General features: G+C 49.4%; 1 protein-coding gene across 3 annotated transcripts in view; it reads left to right on the top strand.

Annotated features, from left to right (window-relative positions):
* Window positions 1–996: 996 nt before the first annotated feature.
* Window positions 997–26,755, top strand: part of Slc45a4 (solute carrier family 45 member 4) — a 65,312-nt gene continuing 39,553 nt past the window's right edge. The window contains exons 1-2 of one of the 3 annotated variants that reach the window (XM_029469804.2): window positions 9,390–9,546; window positions 10,206–10,352. The gene's annotated coding sequence lies outside the window, so the exon portion shown is untranslated. Of the gene's footprint in view, window positions 1,228–1,676; window positions 1,828–9,389; window positions 9,547–10,205; window positions 10,353–26,755 lie in introns of those variants that run through there. The other 2 variants (XM_021184010.3, XM_029469805.2) reach the window with 2 other exon arrangements.

Raw genomic sequence — 26,755 nt, forward strand, 5'->3', positions numbered from 1 at the left:
GTTGTGCATGGTGTGGCAGCACTCAGAGGGCAGAGGCAGGCAGATCTCTGTGAGCTTGAGGCCAGCCTGGTCTAGGTAGTGAATTCAAGGTCAGCCAGTGCTATGTAGTGAGGCTCTGCCTCAAAAACAACCAACCAAACCCAAAACAAATAAGAAAGCAGATATCCACGTGGCAGTGAGTTTTGCACCTCCACAAAAGTAGTGTACAAGCCTTCCAGTTGCTCCCTTTCTTGCCAGCACTTGGCATTGTCAGATTTTCCCATTTTAGCTGTTCTGGAGGCTGACCGGGACACTTTATTTCTAAATTTCTTCCTAGCTTCTCAGATAGATCTTAGGGTTTCTGCTTTGCAGATGAGGACATCGGGGCCTTGAGAGGTGTGATAATTCGTCCAAAACCACTTAAACTTTGGCACGGACTTAGGGCTGGGATGCCAATAGGGCTGTCTGACATCAGGCAGCAATTCTATCTGTCCAGCCCCGGTTCCGGACCTGGCCTTGTTCTGCTTCTCAGCAATGGGAAGAGGTCGGCTCTGTGGCCCAGGCTTGGATGCCCTGGGCATGCATGGGTCACATCCTGCCCAACTCTCCCAAGGGCTCACAGGATTGGAAGGATGTTCAAAGTGCTTCAGAAAGGGGAGATGCCCGGGGAGTGCGATGGTTGGGAAGGAATAAGGATGGGGGAGTTACAAGCAGTCAGTTTGCTCTCAGGAGGGGTGCAGCTCTGTTGGCGGAGGGTGAGCACATCGCGCTACACAGCTGCGGCCTGGAGACCTTGAGGGTGTCTGGCAGGAAAACCAGGCGAGGGCGGCCAAACGCACAACCCCTTCTAGAGCCCACCAACAGGCCTAGGGCGGGGCGCGGTAGGGGGCGGGACCTTCGTAGGGGCGGGGCCACAGGCCGCTCCTGACCAATGGACGCCCGCGGCTCAGGCCCCGCCCCTAGAGTCCACTGCATAGTCATGAGGCGCAGGCCGGCGCTGCGTCAGCGGAAGCGGCGCGCAGCGGCTGTTTCCGACCTGATAAAGCGGCGTTGTCCCCGCGCGCTGGCCGCAGCCTCGCAGCGCTCGCACCCCGTCCGAGAAGCTGACTGACGGACTCGCCCGGCCGGCCGCCGCCGAGGGCGCAGCCGCCGCCCGGACGCCCCGCCGCCGCCCCGGTGCGCCCGGGGCCCCGCACCCCAGCCGCCAGCCAGCCCCGCCAGCCCCGCGGCCCCGGCCGGAGGAGACAGGTGAGCGGCCGCACCTGCCGCCCCGCCCCCCTCCGCGCGGTCCGGGCCTCGAACCGGTGGCCCGACCGACCCCGCGTCTCTCCCCGCCCCCACCGGGCTGCTGCGGTGCATCCCGCACCTGCCCTTGCTGGTCCGCATCCCGGGCCCTGCGGCCGCTGTTTGTGCCCTCCTTGTACACCCGTCCGGGGCCACCCCAGCACTCAACCTCCCGCCTCTGGCGTTGGGTGCACACCCTCCTCTGCCCAGCCCTTGCTAACTTCTGGGAGTTCACAAGCTCTGGGCCCACCACCTTGAAATGCTCCTGGGTCACCGCTCTCTATCCTTGTCCCCAAACACGCATTGCTTGCAGCGCTGCTAGCTGATGGCCTGACCCTTTTCGGGCACCTTTTTTTATTTCCCGAAGCCCACCTCGTCCCTGGAGAAGACCGGAGCATTATGCTCCGCTCCGGGTGCAGAGCCTCGGATTTGGAGAAGCCCCGTCCCTCTCCCCGAGACCAATCTTCCTCCAGTCCCTTGAGCTTAACCCATTCCTCTCCAAGGTGTGCTGCGCTAGATGGGCGCCCGGAGAGCACACTCCTGCGGAGGGCTTTTCCAGGGGAGGTATGTCCAAGTTGGGCAGCACAGCCTGCTGGTTAGTTATTCGTAAGAGTTCTACAAGGTGGGGCCAGCTATGGGTGGGAAGAGGTACTAGGTGTCCTGGGGAAGTCAGGGTTTTGTGCATTCCCCGCGGGATACTGACAGAATATGGCTTCAACTTCTGCCTTAGTTTCTCCTTCTGGTCCCCTTGCTGACCACACACGGGGCTTGCAGCTTCTTGTTGTACTGAGGTGTTCAAAGAAAGATGAATGCCTGACAAACAGAATTTGAAAGATGAGCGAATGATTGAAACAATTGTTTCTAGTGGTCGTCTAGGCCCAGAAACTCCTAGGGTGGGCCTTAATACACCTGGGTCGCCTCACTGCACGGTGAAGTGTGTTCTAAGCAAATTCTCTGCAGCTGGCTCCACTGTCTGCTGACAGGTAGGGTGTGGTGGAAATCTTTTCCTCTGTTATTTTTCCTTGTAGTAGGAAAGCATAAGTGAAAAGCTAGAGGGGCGCCTTACTGCTTAAGGGTGACAAATGGCTGGTCATTGAAACCGGGAGCCTCCATCAGCTTTGAAACAAATGTGAACAACACCTTCTTGCTGCTTAGATCCGAATCCTGCATTAGAAGAGCAAGTTGATTAAGGCTCTGCAGAGATTTCTCAGAAGCTGCTGAGAAGGGGGAGAGGCAGTGACCCTGGCCTGAAGCTGTGTGGGCTCCAGGTGGGAAGAGACGCCAGCATAATGAAGAAATCAAGTGCTCTGGGGGAGAGATTGGGGAAGTAGGTCACCTGAAAATCCTGCACTTGAGTGGCAGTCGGGCTGATTGTGGTCATTTTTGTGACTGCTGCAGAGAAGAAGTTGTTCCTTTGAAAGGGTTGAAATGCATGTTAGGTATATGTGGGGGTGATTTATTTGGGAAACATCCCTGCCTCAACCCAGCGACTGTGAAGGGAGGTGGCCCAGGGCCAGCGCCCTGTGCCTTGGAGGATTCACTGGCTTCCTTGCGGAGATGCTGTGTGCAGCAGCTTTGGCCCTTGTTGCATTGTGAAAGCAGACCAGAGATTGGACCAGGTTATCTCCAAGGTAGTTTGCTTTTAACACCCTCCAACTTTGCTTATTGGAGAGGAGGGAGTCGGGGCTGGGGGAGCAGTAAACCGTTCTTGCCCTTGTCTGACTGCCCTGCGGAGCTGCTGGGGAGAAGGGGGCTATGATGCTGCCACTGCTGGTCTCTAGTGCAGGGAAGGATCTTCAGAAGGTATTGGAGCTGGTGCTCAGGGGATGCTGAACTGATTTCATCTGTCATCCAGAAGAAGGCAGATGAGGGCATTGCACAAGGGTGGTGGTGGGGTTTAGATGCCTTGCTTGCCCTGCCTTGTGCCCTCTCATTGTCCTGGGGACCCTGGTGCCCCAGCTTTGGATAGGCAGCCAGGGGTGGTTTCTGACAGATTTGTGGCCTGGCATGGAATAAGAGTGGCTGGTGATCATTGTAGGTGGCAGACAACCCCAAATTGCTAGTGCCCTCCTGGGGAACACCCCTGGCAGAACTGTGCCTGTAATTTGTGGAACCAGAATGTGCTAAAAGCTGTGTTCTTGTTAAGGGTGGGTGAAGATGCTGCTCCATGCTCGCCTCCTGTGGTTCCTTGTGTTTTTGTTTTTGTTTTTTTTTTAATCATAATGTAATTATGTCACCGAGGGTACATTTAGTGATATGCCATTAGGAGAGAGCCTTGACTGCAGGCCAGGTAACACAAATATTCAGAGGTACCCAGTAAAGGTTCAGCAGTGGGGACAGTCTCATGTATGAAATGCCATCATGGGGGTGGAAGACCCCACAAACCAGAGTCTACAGAGGGCTCAGCTGAAGCACCTCCCCCACCAGCTCCTAGACAAGCTCTCCTTGTTTGCATTAGCGTAACTGCTCCACCAAAGTCAATGAACAAGGATCTTTTTAAATGGGAACTTTCAAAATGTGCCTCGAGTGTCGTGTCTCCCCCCCCCCCCCCCATACACACACACACACTATCAAGTTCTGAGCCCTGGGATACTCCCTTTCAGAGAAACTTGAGGCCTCTTCCATGCTAGGGGAAAAGACAGCCCTGTTCCCAGCCTGAGGAACCTGGTCAGGCTCAGGACTGGCACTGCTCTGCTTTTTATGTGAAGGCTGGAGTGTGCCTGGGGTTTGTTATTGGTTGTGTGTGTTTGGGATTTTGTTTTTTAAAGACCGGGTCTCACATAAGCTAAGACTAACCTTGGACTCCTGATACTCCTACCTCCTGGGTGCCTCCTCCTGGCAAGTGCTAGAATTACAGTTTTGTACCAAGGTGCTTGGCTCTGTAAAGTGTTTTTAAGAATAAAACACTGTAGCATTCTAAAGGCTGATGCAGCAGGATTGAAAGTTCAAGTTCAGTCTGGCCTATGTAGGGAGTCCCCTTTTTCTTCAATATTTAAGTTTTATTTGAAGCTATATATGTGTGTCTTTGTATGGATATGTGCATGAGCGTGTAGGCTGCAGAGGCCAGAGGTGTTAGCCTCCCAGCCCGCTGGAGCTGGAGTCTTGGGGAACTGTGAACTGTCTGCTGTGGATGCTGAGAATCAAACTTGGAAGAGCAGTACATGCTCTTAACCACCGAGCCATCTCTCTAGCCTGAGACCTATTTAAAAAAAGAAAAGATTGGATACCACAGACTCAGCAGACATAGCCCATTTGTGTTTTGTTTCTCATTGGAATTACCGTGAGCTTTCCTCATGCCCCTTCTCAAGAGGCCAGCCTTGTGTCCTCCTGGGAGGGTGTGGGTGTTAGTGCCATAGAGAGTCTGACAGGCAGTGTGGATGGCCGAGTGTATCTGTCTCCAGTGATGCTGTTGCTGGGCTTTTGGGAGCTGTGGGAAGGACACACAGCCTGAGGCCAGAGAGAGGACAGTCCCAAATTCCCTGTGGCTCAGCTACTGCTTAGGTGTGGTTGTTGTTGGTTTTTTGTTTAGATTTATTTATTTTATTATTTTGTGTGTATGACTGTCTATTATTTTTGGCGTTTACTATTTATGTGTGTGAATGTATGTCCTACTACATATCTGTGACTGTGTCCAGTGGGGTCAGAAGAGGATCTCCTGGGGCTGGAGTTACTGAAGGCTGTAAGCCACCACATGGGTGCTGGGAACTGAACCCAGATCCTATGCAAGACTAAGTGCTCTAACCACTGAATCAGCTTTCTGGAGGAGCCCATTTTTGTTGTTGCTTTTTTGAGACACAGTCTCCTAGCTCATTCTGGCCTCAAATTCGTAATGTAGCCAAGGATGACCTTGGACTTCTGGTCCTCCTCCCTCTATCCCAAAACTGCTGAGATTCCCACCATGAACTGCCACTCCTGGCTTGGGTTTCCTTTAAAAGGGGCTAACCTTCTCATTGTCTTGTTCATCCTTATTTGATGCTAGGCATGGCCTCTGAGTGCATGGGTCTGAGGGTGCCAGGCTGCTCACAAGCGGAACCCAGAACAGTCGTAGGCTCTGGGGTCTGCTTTATGGTTTTGATCCTTTTTTTTTTTTTAATCTAATTTTATTTTTGTTTTTTTGAGACAGGGTTTCTCTGAGCAGCCCTGGCTATCCTGGCACTCACTCTGTAGACCAGGCTGGCCTCTCACTCAGAAATCCGCCTGCCTCTGCCTCCCGAGTGCTGGGATTAAAGGCGTGTGCTACCACCGCCCAGTTATAGTTTTGAACCTTAAGCTTAGCTTCCTTTCCTCTTTGAAGCCCAGACCTGGGAGCTGTTGTTCAGACTGGGTTTCCCTGTCTCCAGCTGAACCTTCCCACAGCTACAGAGGGGTTTTCCCAGCTGGACAGTTTGATAGGGAGGGAAGGGCCCTGGCATGGGAACTGCTATGCCAGAATCTTGCATGGCTAATGGATCCTACACAGCCAACCCCTGGCTTGAGGTCTTGTAGTTAGTGTCTCTTGAACTTGCAGCCACATGACTCAGTTAGCCACCACATCCCCCTTTCAGACAAGGGAAAATCTGGAGTGAGAAAAGCTACATTTCAGACTAGAAGATAAAAAAGAAAGATTGAAGTGTTGAGGTAGGCATGCGTTTGGCTCTGATGCAGTGGACACTGTACTTTGTGTACAAGTCCGACTGCATAATTTTATGCAGTCACTTAGATGTTGTAAGCCAAAGGATAATAAATAGCTCTCTGTTGCCAGCAACTTAGTCACCACTTGAGGGAAGTGCAGCCAATCAGCAGAGTGTGATTTTTGGTTTGGAGTAAGGAGGGAGTATTTTTCCATCAAATTTTTCGAGGCCCAGGCTCCTGTGTGGTGCTCACTGCCACCACTGCAGCTCTCCATCACTGTGGGGGGTGTGTGGGTGTGTGTGTGTGTGTGTGTGTGTGTGTATGCAGAAACTAACACTGGGTATCTTCCTCTACAGATCTCTACCTTAACTTTGAATCAAGAGTCTCCTACTGAACCTGGGGGCTGGCCAGTGAGTTCCAGGCACCCTCTTGCCTCTGGCTCCTCATCCCAATGCTGGAGTAAAAGATACAGACTCCATGCCCAGCCCTCCGTTGTTTTAGGGTTTTTGGTTTTTGTTTGTTTGTTTGGTTTGGTTTGGTTTGGTTTTGGTTTTGGTTTTTTGAGAAGCCCTGGCTGTCTTGGAACTCACTCTGTAGACCAGGTTGGCCTTGAACTCAGAAATCTGCCTGCCTCTGCCTCCCAAGTGCTGGGATTAAAGCTGTGTGCCACCGTTGCAGTTTTTTTTTTTTTTTAACAGTTTTTTAACGTCTGTACAACTGTGCAAAATGTGGGCGTCAGAACAACTTGAGTGGTGGGTCTTTCCTGCTTTGCTGTGGCTTCATGTGGCAATTTCCTCTACCTACTGAGCTATGGCGCTAGACTTCCATCTGTTTACTTACCTATTTGTTTATTTTCCGGTTTGTTTCAAGACAGGGTTTCTCTGTGTGTTTCTCTGGCTCTCCTGAAACTTGCTCTGAAGACCAGGCTGGCGTCAAACTCAAGAGATCCACCTGCTTTTGACTGCAGAATACTGGGATTAAATGTGTGCATTACCACCATTTATTTATTTATTTATTTTTATCTTTTTTTTTTTTTTAGGCCAGGGTTTGACATCTATAATGGAGGTAAAATCACTTGTATTGAACAAGAAGCTGAGGCAGATTTGAAGCCAGCCTGAGCTACATAATAATTTCTAGGCTAGTCTGGGGCAATGACTGACCCTGTCTCAAAATACTAGGGGGAAAGAAAATATCGAGGCAGACATGGTGGCACAAACCTGTAATCCTAGCATTCAGGATGCTGAGGCAGGAGGATGAAAGCTGGACCCAGGAAGACTAGCTGAATACCAAAAAAATCTCTCTCATCTACAGTAGTGGTCAAGTTTCACTAAAATAGATGCCTGCCCATGTTTTTGTGCAAATGCTGTCATATAACTTTAAAAAACTTTGGACATATTTAAAAATATGGATATATCTAAACCTTTTTGTGTGCACCAGGCTGGTATTGAACTCAGAGAAATCTGCCTGCCTCTGCTTCCCAAGTGCCTGGCTCCAATTTTGAATAACTTTAAAAGATGTCATTTGTATTATTTGTAGGCATTTAAAAGTAAGACCCAATGCCAGACACCCTAGTGACACCATTCCCACCATCAATGCCCCTTAAAAGAACAATAGTCACCCCCACCCCCATACTGATGATGGCTGTGCTTCATTTTCTGCCTGTGAAGTTTTATTCTAATGTAACTTATCTTTATACTGGAAAGACTTTTTATTGGTTACTTTTGTTCTTTTGTGTGACAGAAGTACGTGGAAATTGAATTCAGAACATTTCTGTAATCTTTAAGCTGTGTCAACTCAGTCCAGAAAAGCAGTTTTGACTTTTGTAACTCTCGTCTATGACCCTGGCCACAGAACCATAACTCATTATCAGGCCTAGTGAGACGTTGCAGAATGCCTTGGAACACCATGGAATTTGGTCTCTGAGCAGAGTGGCTGAGTAGGGGACCTATAAGGTGTCTGTCTCAGGGAAAGGACTTACTGAACTGTCCCTGGGACCTCTGCTGCTGGAACATTCTGTGAGAACAGTCTTCTCTCTCTTTTTTTAAAGACAGAGTCTTGTACCACATCAGGCTGGTTTGGAACTTGCAGCAATCCTTCTGTCTAGTTTCCCAAGTGCTGGTATTATAAGCACAAGCCATTACACTGTCTGACAGCCTTCTTTTTGTCTAGGTGTGGAGAAAGCATGAAGGTGACCTTGAGTTTAGATGTGGCCTGCCAGGGACTTCTCAGGCAGTTAATTTTAGGAGATACTTTGTGAGGACTGTACCTGGGGACCCTAAGAGTGTTCTTGCAGGGTACCCCATGCTTTTACATGCCTCCTGCACATCTGAGGGACAAAGCCCTTGCTTCATTACGCTGTCCCTGGCGATGGTCTGTCTTATAGCTCAGTATTATGTTGCATGCCTTCTGAGTGTTCAGTGTTAAATGGCAGAAAGATGGGGAATTTCAAAGGCATTTGTGGCTCAGTTAGGGCTTTGCATCTTTATTTGGGTTGGTTAAAATGTAAGCCTATGGCATTACACCTTGAGTTAAAATTTAATTTGCCAGAAAAAGGCATCGGCAGTAAGACTAAGGTGGTTGGGCCTGGGGCTTCTTGGGGCCTCTTGCTTAGTAATCCAGTGTTTCCATTTGCTCTTTCTCCTGCTCTAGGCCTGAGGGCTCCTGCAGGTCTCAGGTGAGAGCCACTGGGTGGATTAGGGAGGATGATGAAGAGACTGGGAAACGAGGGTGTTGGAACCTCTTCCTGAGAACCCAGGATGGGCTGCTGTGGAGTGCTTAACTATCCTCAGATCCTGCTAAGGCATGTTAATGCTGGTTTGTTGGATGTTTAGTAATTCAACAACAAATTGTTGTCACCTCATGCTCAGAACAGAACATGCAGTGGCTGGAGAGCAGTGAAACCAGCCATATGGGATAGTGTTGTATGCCCAGTGGGCAAGAGATTTGACTGCTCTAGAGTCCCACAGCATGGTCCAGCCTGGCTTTTCACCTGTCTCTGCTGTCACTGCTGGTGTGCACAGCACATGAGAGCTGGATGTGGAGACTTACATCTACCACCACTGGACGTTTGAGGTCAGCCTGGGCTACAGAGCAAGACTAAAAAAAAAAAAAAAAAAACCCACAAACCAAAGAGTGCAGTCTAAGCAAGGACATGTCAGCATAGAAAGGGGACCCTGTCCCCTTTGTTCCTGGGGTAGGAGAAGACAATTGAAATCAAAGAATGAGGCTGTCGGAGATGTCGAGTGACCCCAGAAGATGGAGCCTTGCTTGCTTATCTCCAGCACAGCAGCTGTTTTTCAGTTCCCTTGGTATTTGGGGCATCAGGATGGAGGGTAGGGTCTCCTGATTTGGGGAATCTGTGTGCTGAAGGAAAGCAGGTACAGGAAAGGATAGAGGTCCTCTTGCTTTATTTCTTTAGAAATAACTGCACTCCCCTTGGCTTCCTTCCAGCATGCAAATCTCCCAGTCAGGCAAGCAACTGGAATACTGAAGTGACTGTTAGTGGTTTTTCATATCGCTTATGTAAAACGGTTTGCATCAAAGCTTGGAATAGGGGAACCCTCCCCCGCTGAGTGAGGCCCTGTACACCTCTGTGCAGCACTCCCCTCTGCTGGATGGAGTCAGGTCAAGGAATGGGCCAGCCTGTTCTGCCATTGCTCAGCACATTTGAAGGTAGGTCTGACTTGGGGAGAGCTTGAACAGGGAGGTCAGGTTATAGGTCAAACTGTCCTTCTCCCAACAAATGGCCTATAACTGGGTATGTATGGGGAGTGGGGCCTGTGTGTGTGTGTGTGTGTGTGTGTGTGTGTGTGTGTGTGTGTGTGTTGGGAGACCAACAGTTGTGTCTTAAGGCAAAGTACAGGGAATTGCAAAGCTATTGAGAACATTTCCACTCTTGTTGAATGAGTCATATATAGCTAATGTGATCTTAATTCTGAAGAGGGTAGGGAGGGGCCTGTACCTTTTACTGTTTAGTGGGAGCTTGGCAGAGCCCAGCTTTGTCCTGGGAGGAGTACAGGGAGTGGCCAGCCCTGGCTTTGTGTCCTTGGCCCAGAAACCACCACTGTTCACATAGCCTTCGGTCTCTGTATGATAACCATGGGCCCAAGGGGTATTTGTTCTTGTGGAATAGACACTTGAAGAGTAGGAGTGACAGCCACTAACAAAGGGCATTGAACTCTCTGATAGAACTCAGAATGTGAAGGTTAACTGACTTGCCCAGAGCACCATCACGGGTGGCCAAGCCTGGTGCATACCCAGGGTGTGTCAGGCTGCTTGGCTTATGTTCTCAAGTCAAGCGCTACTTAACATGCTGTTTGTTTTCTGCCCAGGGAAATGTGGAAGTGCCATCTTTCCTTGCATTCCAGCTCGAGGCCCTTCTGCTGTTGCTACCCATGCCAAGAGAATGCCCACTGCTGGACGAGGCTCATCTTGGCTACTGGCTGCTCAGCTGCTGGTCTTAAACTTCTTTATTACAAGTATGGCAAGAAGGATCCCTGAGCTGGGGATGGGGTACTCACTGGCTCAGTCCTTGTGTTGTCTCACTTGGTTCTCTACAGCTGTGAGGATAAGAAGCTTTCCCAGCACGGCCCTGGTACCCAGTTCCTTCTTATGTCCTCCCTCCTGTCAGGTCAGCTAGGCTGTAAGCCAGGCCAGGGCTGGTTGGTTCTAAGATCTATTCTGCCCTGATGATGCTTCTGTGTGGCCAGACATTTGGCACAGTGAGCCCACAGGCACAGGAACCTGACCTGGGCCAGTTTTGGAAGATGTCCAGGCAGGTGGTCCCTAGTCTGATCTGAAGGTTGTTTTTGAAATTTGTTATTGCTGTTCTCAGACCTAGAAAGGTGAACAGCACAAGAGATATTGTCATCTCTGCTTGTTACCCAGCGCCTACAACTATCTACGTGTTTCTCGTCTGAACTGTCTTTTTTTGTTTTGCTCGACATGTCTTGTTATGTAGCCAATGCTGGTCTGGGACATGTCCTCTTTCTGCCTCAGTCTCCTAAGCTTTGGGACTACTGGGATTTAGGCATGTGCCACTATGACCTGAAAAGTTTGGTGGGCCTTATATGCTAGGCAAACACTCAATCACAGGCCATATTCCTAGCCCTGAGCTTCTAATTTATATATATAATTTTTTGTTTTGAACTTGGGCCTCATGTAGCTGAGGCTGACAGCTGAGGGTGGATTTTGAACTCCTGATCTCCTGTCTCCACTTCCCAAGTGCTGAGATTATAGGCATATGGCCACCATCCCCAGCTTGTTTTCCCAGTTCTGAGTGTCATTTTCACCTAATACTCTGCATGTGTGAAAGATACTGGAGTGAGGCGATGCTTAAAACCAACCAAGTGCAGAATGAAATCAGAGCAGGGTTTGAAGGAGTAGATTGCCCGTGGCAGTGTCAGCAGGAATGGAGGAAGATGTGGGGCAGAAAGAAGCTCTGCCCGCAGGTCTCCAGGGTAGGAGCAGCTGTGGGTGCAGACGGGTGGCATTGTCACCACTGTTATCAGCCCGCACTGACAGTTTGTGCCATCTCTGGCAAGGGGCGCTATGTCCCGATAAGCCTGCTAGGAGTGATGGTGGTTTGTGGTGTCAGGCCCAGATAGGGTTTTTATGTGGGTCTGTGGGAGACTGGAAGCCAACAGTACAAAGCATGGCTTCCACCTCTAGAATGGCGCAGGAAAACAGTTGAGAACAGGGAATGTAGGCTTATTTCCCCATGCTTTGCCCAGATCCTGATCCACCCAGTGAATTGTTGATGCCCACCCAATTCTGCTTTGCTTTGGAGTCTTAGGATGGCTCCTGCAGAGCATTGCCTGGGAGTAAGCAGGGGGTTCCTGCTCCTGTCTGTGGGCCCTTTGCTGGACCTGGTGCATTGGATCTTAGTGGCTACAGGGAAGGCAGTTGTGATGCTTATTATACTTTGTACAACACCACGGGGTAGATTTGAGAGTCCTGGTCCCAGGCCACCTCTGGGAACTGAGTGCTTTTCTGGAATGGTGTACTGAATTTAGTGGGACACCAGGATCTTATCAATACTATAGGCTGGGGCCTTAGAAACAGCAGTTTACTTCCCATTATATGGACTTGGAGGTTGGAGGCCCAAGAAAGAGCAAGGGTGCTCTCAGGACTGTCTGCTGAGGGGAGGAACATTTGGTGCTTCCGAGAGATGCCTTATGGCTGTAGCCTTGTGCTAGAAATGGACAAGGCCTTAACCCAACCTTTTCATGAAGGAGGAACTCACTCACTCAGGTCTCTGTCATGATCTCATCACCCCACTCCCCACCTCCTTGGAGTAGGGTTCCTGCATGTGACTGGAGGGTATGTGCTATCTAGCCGTAGCACTCTCTTTTGGTTCTTTGTAAGTGATCTTAATCACCATAGAACCTGCTTGGCACAGCGTGTAGAAATGCCCCTTGAAATTGCCCCTGGCCTGCTGTGGGGTCCAGTTTCTGTAGGCCCAGTGTACACTGACTGCCTGGAGTGCTGCATACGCTTTGACTCACCCCTGTTACATGGTCTGCCATAGCCCTTACCTGGGCATCTTGCTCCTGACCATCTCTTCTGTCAGTGTGCTAAGCACAGTGTGAGATGAGGGGGGACATAACCTTGGTCTTGTCGAGATATCACATAAGAGCTCAGGGTGCTGGAGCCTGGGGTGCTATGTTCATCTGTTCTGGGGGCCAAGCCACCATTTGGCTGCATCTGACTGAGCAACAGTTGCTGCTTTAGAAGGTGGAGTTGGCAGGACCTCTACTTGCTCCCAGTCGTCTCCATAGGTGGTGGGAAAGACAGGGCCTGGCCCTCAGCTTTCTGGGAAGTGGGGCAGACCTGGTTGGTGGCCTTGTCAGAGTCCTGCTGAAGGGGTATATATCTCCCTTTCTCATAATCAGGAGACCAGACTGGATCTCAGTCTGCGGTCCTTGACTTTGGACATTTAGCACTGAGAGTTTGTTTCTGTCATTCTGTCCACCTATGGATCTCATCTTAGAAACAACTCAGAGAAACAGTGCCTACTAGACATCTCAGGAGACTGTGAGGTGGCTTGGCTGAACCTCTTTGGATACTTGTGGGTGCCATTGACACAGCTCCATTGTGTCTTGGGCTCTGCCACATGCTAGCAGATGTAAGGATTATGGATGGGATATGCTTGAAGTTTTGTGACATCATTTCAGTGTAAAGGAATTGCACCTACATCCATCTCAAGCAAAAGTCTTCCATTTTCTGGTGGACCAGCTTCTTCCTTGGTCAGTTGAGGAGAGAATGGTGGTATGCCTGGGGCTGGAGGTCTGTAGCAGTAGGACTTGATGCCTTCCTCCCAAGTCTTTGTGAGTCCGGACACTCCCGTCAGCTCAGGGAGTTCCCCTGGAAGCAGGGTTGGGGAAGCCCAGGTGCCCTCAGCCTCTCTGAGGTAAGTGCTCACTCTACAGTGCTGCTTGCCTCTGCGGTCCTCTGCACCTGGCCTTTGTACCTCGTGCCCATGTCCTTTTTGCCCCCTCCTTACTGTCCATTACCTCCTTTGCTGAAGTAGGATGGATATGTTTTGCTTCCACTTTGGTGGTGGTGGTGTTGCCCCCTCCCCTTTGGCTCTATAGCCCAGTCTTGTCTAGATTTTTAGCCCAAGGTAGACCTCACATTCCTCTGCTCAAGAATAACTTTTTTTCTTTATCGGTGTTACTGGGTTTGATACACAGCCTCATGCATGCTAGATAAGTGCAGTAACACTAAGCTGTACCCTCAGAACCTGACTTTAAATTCTGCCTTTGTGTCCTGTGTACTGGGATTATAGCTGCGAGCCTCTTGCACAGTTTTGTTTGCTTATTTTTTCACACTAATGGCTCCATGGAGATCTGGTATATGCATAAGCATATGAAGCCATGTGTGTACAAGGGGACTGCTTCTATGGAAAGACAGATTCTGGTGTTGTCGTAGTGTGGGACCCTTGTGAGTAGAGGGAGGGAGAAGGAGTTGGGGTGAGCGAGCAGCCCGCAGGGAGCTTCCACCTCTAGGGCTTAGAGCATAGGGATGAAAGAACAGAGCTGGGCGGGCAAGGATTGGGCCTTCAACAGAGGGGTGCACCTAACTAACTAATGGTGACCCTGCCTGATCTGAAAGACTCCCTTGGAGTCACTTGGCATGGCCCTTGTGTGGTGAGAGCTCCTGGCTGTGCGTTCATGGGTGCTTAGGGTCTAGGGGAAAAGCAGGAGGAGAGGGAGCTGGCTTCACCAGTGTAGCTTGAGAAGGCAGGACTCAGGGGCGTGGTGGGTCTGGCTGCAGTTGTGACTTCCCTGGGGACATGTTCTGTGACTGTGCAGTGAGAGCCATCCCAGGAATATACTGTGAACACTGTTTGGCCTTGTTTTCTGCCAGTTGTGTGCTGGGGTGGCCTTATAGACCTTCCCCCTCCCCCTTGTCTGTCTGTCCGTGTCGTCCCGTTCCCCCCCCCCCCCCCCACACACACACACCTAGCAGGCAGGTGCAAGCATGACGGAGTAGGCTTAGTTTCTGGAACCTTGGAGAAGGGGCTGTGCTGGGCGGCTTGCTTAAGCTGAAGGGGGAGGTGACAGCACGGCTTATCTGGGTAAGGGAATGTGTTGGTTATGAAATGTGAAACCAGGATTTTGCTGAGTGTGTTGCTAGCTCTGCCTTTCCTCCAGAGGGCCAGCCCTGGGTTTCTTCTCAAAACAGGGAGCTAAGGCCATGCGCAGAAGATTCAAAACAAGCAGACTCACCACTTCTCATCAAGTACACCTCTGCCTGTCTGCAGACACTAGCACCCCTGTGCTTCCTTTACTTGGTCTGACTGGACAGAGTGGCAGTTTTACTTATAGCTGTTTATACTTCTGTCTGTCTCTTGGGACTGCGCCTAGAAAACAGTTTGACCCATGTTCTCATATACCACCAAGTGTTTGCTGAGCTCTGGAAGGATCTCAGCCTGGTGACCTGGCCAGTTTCGTATAGTTTCCTAAACTTAAAAACCATCTTTTTCCCTCGAGGAGGAGGGCAGGGCAGGCCTTGATATGTTGCCCTCTCCACCCCACCCCCTTTTCTTCTTCCTCCTCCTTTTTTGGTTGTTGTTGAAACAGGATCTCACTGCATAGCTCTGGCCATGTTGGGACTCATTGTTTAGATTATGCTGGCCTCAAACTAACAGATATCTGCCTGATTCACCTGCCTCTGCCTCCTTAGTGCTGGAATTAAAAGTGTGTGCCACCATGGCTGGGCAGTGTTATCCTTTTCCTTAGCTGTTCTTAAATTTGTAGATTTAAGTATTTTCTTCCTACCTTAGCCTGGGGAGAGGCTGGGGCCACAGGCGTGTGCCACTGCCCCTGGCTTCTCTGTTTTTTCTTTTTGGGTTTTATTTTTTTAAGTACTGGAAATGGAACCCAAGGCCTCATACATAATCAGCTAAGAGCTCCACCTTTGAGTTGCATCCCCAGCTCCTGTCTGCCTGTCTCTTTCTCTCTCTCTCCCTTTTTCTCTTTCTTCCTTCCTTCCTTCCTTGTACCAACATAAATTGCTCAACTAAATCATAAAGGCAACAACAGAGTGAGGGTAGTTTTTTGTTTTTTTTTTGTTTTGTTTTGTTTTGTTTGTTTGTTTTTCAAGACAGTGTAGCCCTGGCTGTCCTAGAACTCACTCTGTAGACCAGGCTGGCCTCTCACTCAGAAATCCGCCTGCCTTTGCCTCCCGAGTGCTGGGATTAAAGGCGTGCACCACCACGCCCGGCCTGACATGACAATTCTGTGACTATTTTCTGCCTGTAGTTGGTTGGGTCAGTAGATGTAGAAGGTAGGCATATGAACAGCTGAGCTATGGAATCTATATGATAAATGTAGTCCTTTGTACACAGTCTGATTCAGTCTTACTGTAGAAGGTAGCTTATGTAGTACATTCATGAAGTCTGTTCTGTCACACTGTTGTAGCACAGGTAGATAAACTGCATGTGCCATGTGTTGTATACTGAGTAGGCATGTTGTATTAGGTGATGTAGCCCTGTCATACACTTTCACTTTTCTCTTTCTCTTCGTCAGTAGTTCATGTTTTGTTTCAGTAAGAACTGGCAGGTACTGACTGCAAAGGACCAGCCTAGGGTCTGAGCCCTTGAGTATTGGCCTGCTGATCAGAGATGGTATTTAGCTGGCTGCTGACCATGGGGGTGGCAGGGATGGGATGGATGCCTCTGACGGGGCTGGAGGACTGGAGGAGCTGGCTGCAGCATTGCTCACTAGCGTCCCCTGAGACTCCTCTGCAGAGGCCACAGACAGGGACCTCCAGAGTCTTTCCATGTGGCCACTTAGTTCCTCTTGTGGTAGGAAGCCTGCTCCTATTCAGCATGGCTTCTGCAGATGTAGCACCTGGCTTCCTGGCAGGCAGGCCCAGGAGAAGGCCAGCCACAAAGGTCACCTCTGCCATCCCTCTGTCCTGGACAGGCCCTTGTTTCCATGAAGAACCAAGCTGTAATATCACTTCTTACTAGTGGCTTTTGGGCTTTGATCAGCCTACAGTTTCCTTTTTTATAAGATAGTCTCTTGCTATGTAGCCTAGGCTGATCTTGAACTCACAATCCTGCCCCAGGCTTCTGAGAGCTGGGATTATCAATGTGTGTTAAAATGATTGGCTGTCATTTCTTCAGTAACAGAATAGAAGTCTAAGACTTGACCACCTGGCTCTTGCCAGGAGTCCTCTATTCTTTCCTACGCAGAAGTGTGTGTGGCTTGTCCTTCCTCATCTCCTCCAACCATCACTGTTCTGGTCTCTGTGCCCAAGGCTCCCTAGAGCCATTTTCTTGGGGTTATCTGTGTCTTTAGGCCACAGTTTGCTAGGTTGGTACCCCATGCCTTTGAACCACACTCCCACACTGTTCCATCTTTCCTCCTGGGATGATAGGGCATTCCTGAACTTCCCCCTGCATTGTCAAGGCCTAACACCTGTGGGTTACCAGTCAGATCTCACTGCATCTTACACATCACTTAGCATCCTATGTGTCAGATCCAGTTCCCCATTGGCTTTACATGGAAGAGGATTCCCCTAGAACAATGCATACCCACTCCCATCCCTGGCAGTGGTAGTATAATAGGTGCTCCAGGGGCAGAACAACTGCCCAGCCCAGCTCCTGCCATGTGCCCCAAACAACAGGTAGAGGCATGAAGCTGGGTATCAGCTTCGAACCCAAAGCAGCATGTGTATTGATTCTGTAGGAATGATAGCTGTGAATGGACCTGATGGGTGGGTGGGGTGGAGGAGGGCTCCCCTCATAGCTCAGTTGCCTCCTCTAAAAGCGAACCTCTCAGGAGAAGCTGCTGCTGCCAGCACTAGTTCATTTTGCACTGACAAGGCTGTCCCAGTTTGTCTTTGGACTTTAGAGTACTGTATCCTCCTATTCCCAGAGGCTTCCATGTGGGCTGGTTTATCTTTTTTATTTTTTTGTTTTGCTCCGTGTCTTGGGAGTTTCGTGCCAGTCTGAAGAGCTTTCTCTGCTTTGAGATTGTACCCACTCCCTTCTGGTTGGAGAGTGCTTTGATAGAAACCTTAGTTTGCTGTAAGTCTCTGTGTTTAGAAGAATGGCGCCTATATGGTACAGGTGACTGCCCAGCTGTGTCGGTCACCTTCCCTGAGTCAGGTGCTCCATCTGTTAGCTCCCTGTGAATGCTTGGGTGTGTTTGAATGTCTTCCACACTGTGGGACTGTCTGCCTTCCGGGCGTACACGGGTGCTTGCTGACCGAGTTTCCTGGCACTGGTGAACCTGGAGAGGAAGGGCCTGGCTTTTTCACTGCCGGCCCTTTCTTTCCTTCTCACATCACCTCTCCCTGCTCATGAACTCTCCCTGAGTCACTCCAGCTAACAACCAGGGGAGGAGGGGAGGACCACTCTGGCTTTGCTCCTGGAGAATGCAGCCGGTCAGGCCTCATCAGCCATACCCTCTTTCCTCTTCTGGATGTTCGAGGGCTTGAAGTTCTCCCGAAGGCCCTAGACTGGCTGTGATGTACACCAGGCACCAATCCGTTATGAACACCTCAGCCTGCTCTGCCTTCCTCTAGGGAAGTTGGGGTCTCTGGGGATGTTATGTACAGATAGGACAGGACTGAAGGAAGGGAGGGGGAAGGGTTCTGACACCTTTCTGCTCTTGCCTTCCTGCTTCAGTTTCTTCTCTGTAAAATGAGACTAATGTTAGAGTTTCCCACACGGGGTTGCTGGGAGGTTAGTGAGCTAGTATAGATGGAGTTTTTAGAAAAGCAGTTGGCTCATGGGAAACACCTTGTGAGTTTCAGCGCCGCTTGCTGCACACCCACAGGAAACAGTTGAGTAGGCAGTGTCTGCGGGGAAATGAAAATGAGCCCAAACACACAGGCTCTGCAGGTCCCGCGAGGACAGGTATGAGGCCCGAGGATGGAAGGGCTTTCTTGATTTTGTGGAGTTGATGATCTGTGGTGGGACATAGCTGGATGATCTGACCTGTGGGGGATCCTAGACATGTGTCACAGGAGAAGGGACAGGCTAGGCTCCTTTGGGCTGGAGCAGGGCTTGATGGCTGGCTGGGAGGTAGCGTGAGTACTGTTTGTCTGTCACTCGTATTAGGGCACTGGGTCCCTCCAGTGTGGAGCTAGATCCAGGTTTCAAAATGCTGAGAGGTGGCTGCCAGAGGATGGGTCAGCTTGCCTGGGAAGTGAAACTGGAGGTGGAAGAGGTAATTGGAAGGTGGTCGAATAGTAAGGACTTGAAGGGAAACCTACATGTAAGTGAAGAGCCTGGCCTTCAACTCCTTCATCTCCTCAGTGCTGGGATTAGGAAGCCCAGCTTACATTAATTTTTAAAGCCTTTATAGACTCTTTTAAAGAAAAAAAAAAAAGTGTGTGTGTGTGTGTGTGTGTGTGTGTGTGTGTGTGTGTACAGGCATATGGAGGTCAGGGACAGATAAAGGGAGTTGGATCTCTTCTTTTATCACAGGGTCTGGGGATCAAACGCAGGTTCTGAGGCATGGCAGTAGGTGTCTACTCAGCTGAGCCATCTCTCTGGTCCCTTCCTTTTTTCCTGTGAGACAGACTTGTGGTATAACCCAGGATGTCCTACAACTGACTTTTCCATAGCCCAGGCCAACTTTGATTTCAGTGCATTCCTCCTGCTTCAGCCTCCCAAGTGTCAAGATTACAGCACTGGCTGGGACACTCTGCTGCTTTTTCCCATTTATTTATTTTTAGGTTTATTAGCTACCTGAAGGAATATATTCTGTTTATAATCATGCAGATAATTTGTATTTTTGTTGTAACTGACACTTGCCGACTCCTTGCCCACCTGCTCCAGAGACTCGTTCTATGCAGACAAAGGGACCCAGAGGGTCTGCAGCACACACTGGCACCTCAGCTAACTGGGTCAGGAGCCTAGTGCCCAGCTCTGGGCACTCCCTCCCTCTAGGAGTCCTAAAGGGTTAATGCCTGTGGCCAGCTGACCTGGGGAGGGTGGGGACTGGGGACAGGTAGTGAGATCTGATCTGCCTTGGTTGGTGACTTTCAGGACCAAGTGAACTCACCTGTCAGCAGGGTTGGGGCTGTGAATCAGCACTGCCTGGGAAGATTGCTGAGGTGTGACCATGTCCTCTCCCTAAACCAGTCTTTTGAGGAAAAAGTGAGGTGTACTGAGAGTTTACAGTGTGGGTCCTTCTCCTGGGCCTTGCCTTAGTGGGTGGTTCTTGCTCTCTTCTGGCAGGATGTCCTGCTGTCTGAGGAGATTGTCTGACCTGCTGGAGCCCATGCTGCTCTTGGGATCCTGCTCTGCTCAAGCCGTTGCTAAGTTTCTCAATAGTCAGGGATGGAATCCGACTTGAGCAGGGCAAACCATGGAGACATTGGGATGTTTCCAGTTGACACTGCACTGGTAATTCATTTGATGGCTTCCACCTGAGGTGTAGTGGGTTTGCAGAGAATGGTAGAGGTTCATGTTGGGGAGGGCCACAGCGGGTGACTCCAACCCTTCCCTTCCCCATGGGCTCTGGCCTTTTTGCAGGGACCAGGAACCAGTACAGGAACCAACAATCCTGGGTGTTTCTGTGGTTTTTGAAAAATAAGGGTTAATTAGCTAGTGCTTTTATTTTCTGGATTGAAAATAGTTTGAATAAGTTGGATATGATAGCACACACCTGTATTCCTAGGGCAGCTAAGACAAAGGAATATTATTTTTTATGAGTATTTTCCTGTGTGTACCCCTGTGCACCACATGTATGTCTGGTGCCCAAGGAGACAATGAGCTTCTAACATGGATACTGGGAGTCGGACCTGGGTCCTTTGCAAGAACAACAAGTGCTCTTAGCCAGCGCTCCAGCCCCAGGTTTAATTTATTTTCTAATTTGGATTTTTTTGAAAAAAAGGTTTCTGTGTGTAGCCCTGGCTGTCCTGGACCTCAGATCTGCCTCTGCCTTCTGAGTGATGGGATTAAAAGGCGTGTGCCACCACTACCGGGCAATCTAGTTAAATTTTAATTATGTGAATATGTAAATGTCTGAGTGTAGCAGAGTTCTGTATCTATGGAGGCCAGGATCCCCTTAAATGGATTTACAAGCGGTTGTGTATCGCCTGATGTGGGTGCTAAGAACAAACCTGGGTCCTCTGCAAGTGTTCCTAACTGCTGAGCCATCTCTCCAGGCCTATGTTGGGTTTTTAGACAGGATCTCTTCCTAACCTATATGGTCCTGGAACTCACTGTAAGTCACATTGTTCTAGAACCTATGGGATCCTTTAAGTGCTGGAAATATGGGTGTGTGCTGTCATGCCCTTCCTGCCCCTGAATTTTTTAAGGGTCTGCACGTGTTTGTGGGCTTGTACAATGACCACTTCCTGCCTTGATCTGCTTTAAATGACTGCACTTGAGGCTACCTCACAGACCAAGTGTCTAAGGACAAGGTTGGAGCCCCATTAGAGGTCCTCTGGTGCTAAGGGTCATGGCTTTTCAGAACACTCACCAAACCGAGTCATTTATTGTTCCCTTGTCATCAGTTCCAGCAGAAATTGGGAAGAAGAGAAGCTGAGTTCTGACCTGTCCTCCTAGAGGCTGGAGGTGGTAGCAGGGATGTAGGCATCTGGCACAGTGGTGTCACAGTGGGCTCCCTCTTGTTGGAATTAGGAATCTCCCCTTATGCCTTTGTGACTCTAGGTACTGTCCACAAGTTGACCTTTAGTTAGAAATTGATTTAGACTTCCCCAGTGTGTAGTGGACACCTTAGCCAACTGTGTATTCAGCTACAGAAGATCCACTGGATCTCTGTCCTTTACCCCTGCGCTTGCTGATGATCTATCCCAACTCCTGGAGGCCGTGTCTGGAATAGAAACCATGGGATGGGAGCCCGCTCCCTGGCCCTGGGAATGTGGAGGTGCACTGTGAACCCTTGCTGAAGCTTGTCATTTGGCCTTTTGAGGGTTTTCGGTGAGAAGACTGAAACTTTAATGCTTTAAATGTCCTGGCTGAGAAGAGCAGACCCTTGGGGCAGCTGCAGAGAGTGTTCCTTGTCCAAAGCCTGCTTAGCTGCGTTTCCTGCCTTAGGAGTGAGTCCCGTGCTGTATGTGCTGCAGTTTCCTTGTCTTCTGTTGGCCTGTGTGCCTGAGCACTGCTTATATAACAGGTAGGTGTGTGTCCTGGAGAAGCAGTGTGTATTGGAGGCAGTGGCTTATGCCTCAGTGGGATGCAGCTCACACAGGCATTACCGAAGACTACTCTGCAGGCTGTATACCTAGAAGTACCCTGCAGATCTCTGCACACGGGGGATAGGCTCTGGCTTTGGGGGAGGGCCAATGCTCATCTCTGCATTGGGGCACCTAATCTGTGTATGGCTCCTTGGAGAGGCCTTTCTTGTTGCTATGCATGACTCACTTCACTGGTAGTATGAAGAGTCCACAGTGATAGTCCTATAGCAAAAGAGGGAGGAGTTATTGGAGCATCTTTGAAAGGTGAGGGAGGCCTAGGAGGGCCCTGTCCTGAGATGGCTATCCTTTTTTGGAGCAGGTGAACCCAGAGCTTTGTTGTCAGCTTCAGAGGCCATTCTGCACGGGCCTCTGCTAGCTATCCCTCTGCACACATTGATAGATCACTTAGTTGAGTGGGAACATGCAGGCTGTACACCCACAGTGGGTCTGGAGTGGACATTTCTAGGTGGTGGGCACCACAGAGACAGAGGAACATTGAGATGAAAAGGAGATGAAAAGTGCCTATGCCTCGGCCTCTGTCTGCAGGACTAAGGGACACAGGCTGACTGGTTAAGGGATTAGGTTTTTATCCCCAGGCGAATTCTATTTGAACCAAGTAAACAGCATAGAGTTACTTACCTTGGGCCACTTGCCAAACTGGAAATATCTTGGATCTGGTGCTCTTTTCTTTGGGTTGCTGTTGACTGTGGAAGATTTTGACCCTATTCCATTGCAGAGTAGGAAGAACAGCTTATTTTTCAGAACGGCAAATAAGGAAAAGAATGAAAGTATCTTAGAGTGTCTGTTTCCAGCCATCTCCTGGGAGGAACGCTTTTATAGACACCAGGCAGCCTTGCCAGCTGTGGCTAACTTTCCGTCCATAGTGTGCCTCAAGGAGAAGGCCAGGGCTGTCCTTGCCCCTACGGCTCTGGCCTGCCTCTCTCGTGTTCTGCCTGGGCCCCCTGCCATGGGGCAGGCCTTGGTGTTCTTCGTTCTGGCTTTCCTGCAGTTTGTTTGTAAGAATGTTGTGGTCGGAGGTCAGCATGGTGCTGAATGTGCCCTTTAAAGGCAGTTGACAAATCATCCTTTGGACCCATGTTAAAGTGGGTTTGTACTAGTAAGGTCTGTGTGAAAGCATCCTAGCTCTGACCTGTAGCATCCACACAGGAACATGCTCAAGTTGTATGATCTGTCCTAGACTTCCTGTGGAAAATGTCTTACCAGTTCTCTGGTGTGCTGCCAGCCATCCCTGCAACTCTGTCTTCAGTGGCAGAAAACTGAGCAGCCGAAGCCCTCAGTGTCTCCTAGGATAGCTGACGAAGGCCCCAGAGTGCAGAGTCTCTCTCTCACACCTCCTGGTTTGCCCTCCTGCCCACCTGTCTTCCATGGCTGACTGCTGCTCTGGCAGCAAGGCCTGCCCCGCTGCTACCCACCTGGAAGGAATCTGAAGTGAGCAGGAACTGGGTGGCAGGGCTGTGAACAACAGCAGGACTTAGGGAAGGTTTATACACAGTGGGCAGAAGTGAGGTTTCTTAAACTTGGCTTCCATCAGAAACTGGTATCTAAAGTTTTGTAATTCCAAATCAGAAACTTAGCCCTTTATTAATAGCTCAAGCAGATGAGCGGAGTGGTATGGGCGCACGTCTCTTTAACCCCAGTGCTAGGGGGGCAGAGGCAGGTGGATCTCTGAGTTTCAGGTTAGCCTGATCTACAGAGTGAGTTCCAGGACAGCCAGGGCTACACAGAGAAACCCTGTCTGGAAAACCAAAAAAAAAAAAAAAAAAAAAAAAAAAAGGAAGGAAGGAAAGAAACTAAGCTGGTCAGACTCAAGATCCCACTGTTCTCTTTTATTCCCCAAAGTATCTTAAGCCTCTCCCTTTAATAAGCTCATTTTCCATTCTCTGTTCTATCATTGAGTACTGAACTTGCCCAGGAGACTGTGGCAGTGCACCTGATGGTGAGCCCCCAGGACCTGCCACCTGCAGGGTGCTGAGGATTAACACAGAGAACGGGACCAGGAACAGAGAGGTCAGAGGCAGAGCCCACCCTGGCACCCAAAGCCCTGCAACTACTGCAGCCTCTACCTCCTCCTCCTCCTCTTCCTGTTCCTGTTCCTCTTCTTTCTCTTCTTCCTCTTCCTTTTTTCTTTTTCCTTTTTTTTTTTTTTTTTTTTTTTTTTTTTTTGTAAAACTGCCTCTTTGTCAGCTTTCACTTCTTGTGTAGGCAGGTCCCAAGCTAATATTTATCCTGCCCCCTCCAAAAAAAATTTAAAAAATGCTGGCGTGGGGAGCATTTACAAGGACTTTATTAATTGCTGAAAGGGAACTACTGCCTTAAACTGAGGCAGTTGTGCCTGACTTTTGATTAGCATTTGTTAACAGATGGAATTGTTGTGGTCTCTCTTGTAAAGGCTTCTTCTTCATGTGGATATATATTGTCTGTTGTGGCGGGCTCAGACCTAGATTTAGACCAGGAACACTGGGAGCTTTTGTGATGCATATATCCAGGCATGCTTTTTTTAAAAATATGATTTATTAATTTTTATTTTATGTACATTGGTGTTTTGCCTGCATGTGTGTCTGTGAGGTAGTTTGGTCCCTGGAACTGGAGTTACAGACAGTTGCAAGCTGCCATGTGGGTGTTGGGGATTGAACTCAGGTCCTCTGGAAGAACAGTCAGAATTCTTAACCACTGAGCCATCTTCCCAGCTCCCTAGGCATGCTCTTTTATGATTGGCAGGCTTTTCAGAAATGCAGACTTTTATACTAGGAGCCCCCAACTTTATATGAGTTGTCACTTTAAAACCTGGGAGGACCTCCTCCCTCTGAGTGTGATGGAGGTGACCACAGATCTGAAGGATGGGGGTTGGTTTTGAACTCCTTTATTGTGTAGTAAAGCTAGCCACAGCTGGCTTCCCTCTAGTGCACACCCTTCACGTGGCAATTCCCTGGACTTTCCGAATGGGTGGGTGTGAGGCTGTGAAATGCCTCCTGGAAGGCAGGAAGGAGCCAGGAGCTTGGCATCCAGGGCACTTCCACTTTGAGCAGCTCCTGCTTTCTCTAGGCACTCAGAATAGGAAGGTGAGTGAGGGTGGGCTGGTATGGTCTGAGATTGAGAGATGGGTTCTGTCCTCAAGAGCACGAAGGGGGTTGCCAGTGATAGTACATGTGGAGCTGAGAGCAGTAGTAAGGAAGTCAGTGGTGAGGCCTAGAGGCCAGAAAGTTAAGGACAGAGGTGACTGTCCTGGAGGCTCGAGCCCCTCCCCCACATCTTCTCAGTCTCTCCAGTTCTTGATGTGACAGGTTCTGGGCTAAGCTCTGTCTGGACTCTCCTGACCTTGTTAAGACCCTAGGACTTCTTCCTCTCTGGTCAGCTGATTCCATTTTCTTGCAAGCCTCTTGCTCTTTTCCCTTGCCCTTGCCCTTGCTGCTCTGGCCTTTGGCCAACACTCTGAGCTCTTTCTGTAACTTGAGGCAGCGTACACAGCTGGCCACTGTCTATCCCCTTGGGCATCAACCTGGGTATAAAACTCCTGTTGGGTTGTATTCTATGGAGTACACTAGGGGACTCTACCCAGATGTCCAGGATGGCAGCATTGAGTCAAAGAACACTGTAGAATTGGCCGATTGCACAGAAGTTTGCAGTCTAAATACAGATTTTCAAATGAATTTCCATTTGTTTACACTTTAGACAAAATGCAGACCACTTTACATGTATTCATTCTGGCATGGTCTACTATAGAATCTAGTGATTTGTGCCTATAGTAGACTCACATGTGACCCTGCACTAGGCATTTACAGGAAACACACGCACATATGCATATATACACACACACACACACACACACATATATATTGCATACAAGAATGAGGAAACACTGTGCCCAGTGTACTGTGGCCTGCCTGCCTACTTCTGTCAGCATAAAGGTTCATGTTTCAGCTTCATAGCCAAGGCAGAGCAGCAAGAGTTGCTTCTAAGGGACAAGCATTCCTTAATCATCTTTGCAATGGGTTTTGTCTGCAACTCCCATCACTATAGCTGTGTTCTAATTCTCTTGTTTCTAAGTGCTGATTGCACGGATGTTCCAGTCTGCTGGTTCCAGTCTTTATTTGACTGGAATGCATCTGATATTAAGGATTCTACAATAGTCTTAGAGATGGCTGCTAGTCTCACAGAATGGCTGAAATGTTTTGTGCACGTTTGGATCTGCATGCCAGGTATAGCATGCTATTCTGTGAAAGGCTGTGAGTGACCTCTGGCCTGTGCCTGACCATTCCGAATTAGCACCTGCATGCAGCTGGATTGCAAGTGGCTGTATCCTAGTCCTATTCAAGATAACGGCATTATCCAACTGGCTCCCAGACCAGAACCTGGTGCTGTATGAGTCTAGGCCTCTGGCACTCACAAGTGACTGAGTGGAAAGGGGGTCTGTTTATGTCTTTAGTTATAAAACCAAGTTGGGCCTTTTGCTTGACCCTGAGAAGCACTGCGGGAGTAAGGCTGCTTCCCCACCTTAGAGTCTTGTTATGATGAGGTCTAGACTGCCCTCAGACTTGAGATCCTCTTGGCTCTCCTTCGTAAATACTGAAATTGTCATATGCCCTCTATACCTGGCCCGTGTAGAGCTTCTTGACCCATATAGGCCTGTGCATTCCCAGGAGAAGCAGGCTTAGGGTTCTTGTCTCTTTTCTCCTCTAACCTAGAAAGAGGAGCCACCTTGTTATGTATCTGAGCCTTGGAGAATGTTTGGGTAGACAAGCAGACGGCCTGTCTTCAGTGTTTAGCTGAAGTTAGTGATAGAGCAGCATAAATAACCTGGCTGTGACCCACAGAAGCAACACTGTTTTGGTTTTTTTTTTTTTTTTTTTTGGTTTGTGTGTGATGCCAGAGATGCAGTGAGACACCTTGTGCATGTTGGCAAGCGTTGTCACTGAGCTACAACCCAGCCTGAAATGATGTTTTTGTGTATGTGTTCATACGCTAAAGACTTAATGCCTAGAAGGGGTGCATCTTTTACGTCTAGCATTGGGTATTTCCTGTCAGAAGACAACAATATACAACACGATTTTGTGTATGGGTGACCACTTTGTAGCTAACGTCTGTGGGCACTGGAGACTTCTTAGTGGAAAACCCCAGCAGCTTTGATCCTTTGGAGGCAGTGGGTACTGAGTGTTAGTACCTTGCACTGTAATGTTGTCGCTGTGTCCTG

The sequence above is a fragment of the Mus caroli genome, unplaced genomic scaffold (assembly GCF_978045245.1).
Source record: "Mus caroli unplaced genomic scaffold, Mus_caroli_1 scaffold_16, whole genome shotgun sequence".
NCBI classification, from domain to species: Eukaryota; Metazoa; Chordata; class Mammalia; order Rodentia; family Muridae; genus Mus; species Mus caroli.